The sequence below is a fragment of the Ambystoma mexicanum genome, chromosome 1q (assembly GCF_040938575.1).
Source record: "Ambystoma mexicanum isolate Mex_15411 chromosome 1q, UKY_AmexF1_1, whole genome shotgun sequence".
Classification (NCBI taxonomy): domain Eukaryota; kingdom Metazoa; phylum Chordata; class Amphibia; order Caudata; family Ambystomatidae; genus Ambystoma; species Ambystoma mexicanum.
Window position 1 is genome coordinate 1,535,796,353 of NC_090922.1, and position 6,880 is coordinate 1,535,803,232.

A 6,880-nucleotide genomic window follows, 5' to 3' on the forward strand; every position below is an offset into this window, starting at 1 on the left:
CATTTGCTCTTTCCTGCTATATGAAGAGAAGGTTCAACATATCCATTTGCTCTTTCCAGAGAAGGTTCACCATACCCATTTGCTCTTTCCTGCGATCTCAACAGAAGGTTCACAATACCAATTTGCTCTTTCCTGCGATCTCAAGAGAAGGTTCACCATATCTATTCGCTCTTTCCTGCTATCTGAAGAGAAGGTTCACCATACCCATTTGCTCTTTCCTGCGATCTCAACAGAAGGTTCACCAGACCCATTCGCTCTTTCCTGTGACCTCAAGAGAAGGTTCACCATACCCATTTGCTCTTTCCTGCGATCTCAAGAGAAGGTTCACCATACCCATTCACTCTTTCCTGCTTTCTGAAGAGTAGGTTCAGCATACCCATTTGCTCTGTCCTACGATCTCAAAAGAAGGTTCACCATACCCATTTGCTCTTTCCTGTGACCTCAAGAGAAGGTTCACCATACCCATTCAATCGTTCCTTCGATCTCAAGAGAAGGTTCACCATACCCATTCACTCTTTCCTGCTTTCTGAAGAGTAGGTTCACCATACCCATTTGCTCTGTCCTACGATCTCAAAAGAAGGTTCACCATACCCATTTGCTCTTTCCTGTGACCTCAAGAGAAGGTTCACCATACCCATTCACTCTGTCCTGCGATCTCAAGACAAGGTTCACCATATCCATTTGCTTTTTCCTGCAATCTGAAGAGCAGGTTCACCATACCCATTTGCTCTTTCCTGCTATATGAAGAGAAGGTTCAACATATCCATTTGCTCTTTCCAGAGAAGGTTCACCATACCCATTTGCTCTTTCCTGCGATCTCAACAGAAGGTTCACAATACCAATTTGCTCTTTCCTGCGATCTCAAGAGAAGGTTCACCATATCTATTAGCTCTTTCCTGCTATCTGAAGAGAAGGTTCACCATGCCCATTTGCTCTTTCCTGCTATGTGAACAGAAGGTTCAACACATCCATTCACTCTTTCCAGAGAAGGTTCACCATACCCATTCACTCTTTCCTGCTATCCGAAGAGAAGGTTCACCATACCTATTCGCTCTTTCCTGTTGTGATGCTGGAAATGCATCAGAGGGACAGGGCCTCTGAATCCTTGTCCTTTTCTGCCTTTTATCGTGTGTTCTGTTATGTTTTCTGCCCAGGAGTCCATTTGGGACTCCTGGCAGTGCAGCTCTCTCTTTTGGTTTGGTGAACAGACCCATGGGATACCCTTATGGCACCCCTGGGTAGGGGCACAACCCTGTGCCCCTAGTGTATGTTTTTGGGCACCTGTGGGTGGCCCACAGAGCAGGGTATGGGCTGGTGGCAGCTCCATGCTGAATTGGACAGGTGCTCTGGGTGTCCTCCATTTTGGGATACCCAGGCCCTGCCATTGGGATCAGTTGATTCCTGATAGAAAACAAGATGGCCCCTGTGGCCTCTTGCTTTCTATTGCCTGTTGTCTTGTTTTTCCCAAAGTCCTGGGAAGCCCTGACTCTGTCCCTTCCCCCTGACTGGCTGTTGGGTGGAAGTTCCATATATGGTGTTGTTGTGAAGGCCCAGCTAGACTGACTGGAGCCTTCCCCTTTGACTGTATGTTGTGGGTACCTCCTGTGGGTGGGACCTGGGTGAATGGAGTGTGTGACAAATATACACTTCTTGTTGTGGTTGTCTGGTTTCTGGTATGTGAGACAAAGACTGAGACAGCCCTGCCCGAAACTGGCCTGAATGCAGTGTGTAGTGTTGAATGGCTGGGTACTTGTCCCAATCCACATTCCTTGTTGTGAGTGTCTGAAAGGGAGGAGTGTGGCCTGAATGCACTGTGTGCCTGATTGGCTGACTGACTGCATGAATGCCCTTCTGTGTGATTGGCTGCTGTGTGTGTGCCAGCAGTGTGGATGAGAGACAGAATAGTATATCTGGGGACCTCTCACCACTGGAAATTGTTCAGAAGCATTCAGAAGCTGAGTCTCCACTCAAGAGTAACTGGATTTGCTGATCCTCGACGTCCAGCTGGAAGAAGAAGACTTGCTGTGGCATTTGCTTCGACAGAAACTGAAGGTTGTCGAAATCGTCGAGGACTGACCCGAGAGAGGACCTGGCTAGGCGCCCTCTTCCCGTGCTCCGAGGGACCATCGAGCACCGCTGAATCTTCGCCGAAGCGCCCTGGAAGTCAGACCCTCGAAAGGCTGCCGACCCGAGACGGGACCGCCGAGGAGATCGAAGTGAAGCACCCGGACATCGACGCTGTCGAAGTCCATTGCCGTCGACCAGGGTTCGCAGGTCTGTGTAACCGCTGGAGGCCTGTGGAAGTTGTGTTGCCCAGCCGTGGGAACCACTTGACGCCGTGCCGCCGACGACCGGAGCCGTCCGCTCCTTGCCTAAGAACATTTGCCTTGAAGGACTCCCTCGTCCGCATCGTCGACCGCTTTGTCCCACCGGAGAAAGTCGAGGACGACCAACGCGCCGAGGAGAATCCGCCGGTGGGTTTCCCGCCACCTCACGACCCCAAAGACTCGAGCGACTCGACGCCCTTGCTGGGCCACCGTCACCCACAATCTTTGCGGTCCAGAACTAGTGTCGCCGAGGTGCCCCGCACGCCTCTTCCTCGCAGGACGCCGACGTCTCGACGCCGACGAGCACCGCTCGGATCGACGCCTGCCGCCTCATCGACGCCGTTCTACCTTGTTTGCTGTCGGACGTTCGACGCCCCGTGTCTCCCGCTTGAAAGGGAAGGCATTCAAGAAGGGCCGTCGATTCCCCGACACCGAACACCGAGTTCCTCGACGTTCCTCGACGCCACTCGACGATCCGTGACCCCTGCCTTAAAGGGGGTCATTCAAGAAGGATCTGTCGACGCCTCTTCGAAGAACTCGACTCCACCAGGTACATTGGGGGGGTAAAAACATTATAGGAGAGAAATAGACTATTGAACAATATATGGACTGGGCTGGTGTTATATCTCTTTATTTTGCAGGTTGCCCAGGTGGGGGGATCTCCACCCAGAACTGTGTCCAGTGGTAGGGGCCAGTATTCTGCCTATTGTTTTCAATCATCTGCTATCTCTCCCCTCTCTATTGCTGGTTTCCTTCTTATTGATCTGTGTGCCATTTTTACAGTATTGTGAATGCACTTTAATGAGGTCTAATATTAGTGGTACCACTTTAGAATTGTAGATATTTACCACTGCTGATTTTCCTGAGCACAAAGTGCGTTATTGTGATAAGTGTACATAACCCTTGAATATTAATTATATAAAGACTGTGTTTTCAGTAATACAGTGTGTGGACATTCCTTTGTGGGGGCTTGGGGGTACACTGTACTTAAGAACCAGCCTGCATCACCTCCTGAGAAGCTAGGCCTTGATTGCTCGTCCATCGTTACCATATTAGAGAATCTTGGCTGGGGTCCTCTGTGCCTCCCCTCTACCATATAGAGAGCGGAAGTACAGACCCCCCTACCAGTCTTTACAGCTGGTGGCAGCGGTGGGATGCTTATGGTTTTAAGACTCAGTGTATAACCGTGCCACTTACAAAATATCCGCACTTTTATTAGATTAAGGTTTGGGTGTGTTCCAAATAACTGCATTACAAGCAATGGAGTCCATTGCAAATGGTAAATTGACTCGGATGAGCTTAGAGGCTCTCCAGAGTGCTTGTGAAGCCAGGGAGTTAGACTTTGTGGATAAGTCTAGGGCTGAGCTGATAGCTGCCCTGGTGGACTACCAGACTGATGGTGAAACTCTTGATAAAGGGGGGGATGCAACCAGTGAGGACTCTGCCCCTGGGGTTGTCGCTGAATCTGTTTCTGGGAGTGCCGCCATTCCTGCTGCCTCTGTTCCAAACCCCAGCAACTCCATGGAACTTGAGTTATTAAGGATGAAGTTAGCCTTTGAATATCGCAAGTTGGAAATAGAAGCTGAGCTTAAGAAAGAGGAGCTGGCACAGCAAGTGGAGCTCAAGAATAGGGATCTTGAACTCAGAAATAAGGACCTTGAACTCAAAAGCCAGGACACTGAATGTCAGAGAATCCAGCTAGAGAAAGCTAGAGTGGAGACTTCAGCTAAAACCAGTGAGAGTGTCAGGTCCCCAGCCACCAAGTTTATGAAAGATTTGGTTGGTGTGTTTGTGGAGGGTTCAGATATCCTCCAATGGATTGAAGCGTTTGGAATGGCTTGTGCAATTCATGATGTGGATAAAAGAGATTGGGCTAAGTGTTTGTTAAGCAGAGTGCCTCAAACCGGATATGACTGTATTCTGAAGCTGAGTGTGGAAGAAAGGGGTCAGTATGAGTGCATGAAGTCTGCTTTAATTGCCAAGTTTGGCAAGACACCTACCCAATACCTTAAGAGGTTCAGGGAATTTAAGAAAAGAGAGAATGTGTCTTGGGTTGACTGGGTGAGTACTGCACACATGAACATGATGGGGTGGATTGATGGATACAAGGTGAAAACTTTTGTTGAGTTGTCCCACCTCTTGTTTTTTGAGCATTTTTCTGAAGCCTGTTCACCAGAGCTGCGTCAGTATGTGGCTGACCAGAACATTTTGGACCCCTTTAAGCTGCCTAGGTTGGCTGACAAGTGGGTCTCCCACCGGGTGTCCCCTAAGGACTCCAGTGGGAAGGACAAGGACAAAGAAAAGGGGGCCTCTCAGAAAGCTGGGGAGTCCCAAAAGCAGTCACAGTCGGGTAAACCAAAACCTTCCTCTCCTAAGACCCAAAAATCTAGTGGGGATAAGTCCTCTGTGGGTGGAAATAAGAGTAGTGGTCCACCTGCTGCAAAGCAGGTTCCCAGTGGTTCCAGTACCGTACCCCGCACTCCTGGCACTTGTTGGGATTGTGGGGCTCTGGATCACAAAAGGGGTGACCCCAAGTGTAAAGGTAAGGCACTTGGAGTACAGGCTGTCAGCCTGACCTACCCTTACCCCGTGTCTGAGGTGGAGGCCACTGTCCTCCCCTCCTCTACAGGAATCACATTTGGTGCTCCGGTAGAGATTTCCTTAGTGTCCCTTGGGGCCTGGGACCAGTACGCAGAAGTACTGGCAACTATCCCGCAGAACACCCGTAGGTTTTTGAGAAGTGTCCTCTTGAATGGCCAGCCTTCTACTGGTTTGAGAGACACTGGGGCAAGCATGACAGTGGTGGACAGGACCCTGCTCAAGCCAGAGGACTATGTAGGTGCTCCTCTGAGAACCACCAGGTTAGCTGGTGGGCCTCCCAAATTATCGCCTGTAGCCCTAGTCACCCTCATGATTGGAGACAAGACAGCAAAGCTTCCGGTCCTGGTTCAGGACAATGTCCCTGCTAACATTCTGTTAGGAAATGATCTAGTAGAGTTGGGGTTGATCTCGGATGGTCTTCCCATGACTGCTGCTGCAGTCACTAGGTCCCAGGTGACACCGGGTCTGGCTGTGAGTCAGGTACCCGAGCCAAAGGCGAGGCCTAAGGCAAGAAGAAGGAAGACCAAGAAGGCCACCTCTGTGGAGGGAACACCTTCTCTTCCTGCTGTTCCGACAGCACCCATTGGGATCCATGCTCCGGACGGGCTGGGTCCAGTGGAAAACCCGAACTCAACTCCTGTGGGAGAAGGGACAGAAGACTCTCCTGTGGGAGAGGTTCTCAACCCGGAGGATCATCCCGACCTTCAATGCTTGTTAGCTGAAGGGGGACCCTCCCGGGCAGACTTCTGTAAGGGACAGAGAGAGTGCCACTCTCTCGAGGGCCTGAGGAAACAGGCCCTGTCCCAGGCACAAGGTGAAGTGCCTAGGACATTCAAGATTTATTGGAAGGGTGAGCTCCTTGTTAGTGAGCCCACTAAGCCCGAACCTGGTGCCCGCAAGAGGTTGGTGGTACCCCAGGTTTACAGGCCCTTCCTACTGCAGTTGGCGCATGAGGTGCCCTTGGCTGGTCATCTTGGGACTAAGAAGACTAAGCAGAGGCTCTCTGCCCATTTCTACTGGCCAAGGATGGGGGTAGAGGTGGAGTCCCACTGCAGGACCTGCCCCACTTGTCAGTTGTCTGGCAAGACTGGAGGCAGGATCATTGCCCCACTGCAGCCATTACCAGTGGTTGGCACACCATTTGAGAGGGTGGGCATCGACATCGTCGGTCCCCTTGACCCTCCCACTTCAGGTGGACATCGGTTCATCCTGGTCTTGGTAGATCATGCCACCAGGTACCCTGAGGCAATACCCCTTCGGACTGTTACTGCCAAGGTGGTTGCCAGGGCTCTCCTGGGTATTTTCACCCGTGTTGGATTCCCCAAGGAGGTTGTCTCTGACAGAGGATCCAACTTCATGTCTAGTTACATGAAAACCATGTGGAAAGAGTGCGGGGTAACCTACAAGTTCTCCACCTCTTACCACCCCCAGACCAATGGTCTGGTTGAGAGATTTAATAAAACTCTCAAGGGCATGCTAGGTGCTTTGGAAGAGCCCCTAAGGAGGAAATGGGATCTCCTCCTGCCATGCCTGCTGTTTGCTTACAGAGAGGTACCTCAAGAGGGTGTTGGTTTCAGCCCCTTTGAGTTACTCTTTGGACATCCCGTGAGGGGGCCCCTCGCCTTGATCCGAGAAGGCTTGGAAGCCACCCCTCCAGGTCCCGCCAAGCAAGTGGGGGACTATGTGTTAGGCCTCAGGCGGAGGATGACACAAATGATGGGTCAGGCAACAGCAAATCTCAAGGCCAGCCAGGAATTGAACAAGTACTGGCATGACCTTAAAGCTTCGCAAGTGGATTGGACTCCGGGACAGGAAATCCTTGTGATGGAGCCTACCAAGCCTAGAGCTTTGGCAGACAAGTGGACTGGACCCTTCAGGATCATCTCCAAGATGGGCGAAGTCAATTATCTGGTTGACATGGGAGCCTCTGGGGTAGCCCCCCAGGTATTCCA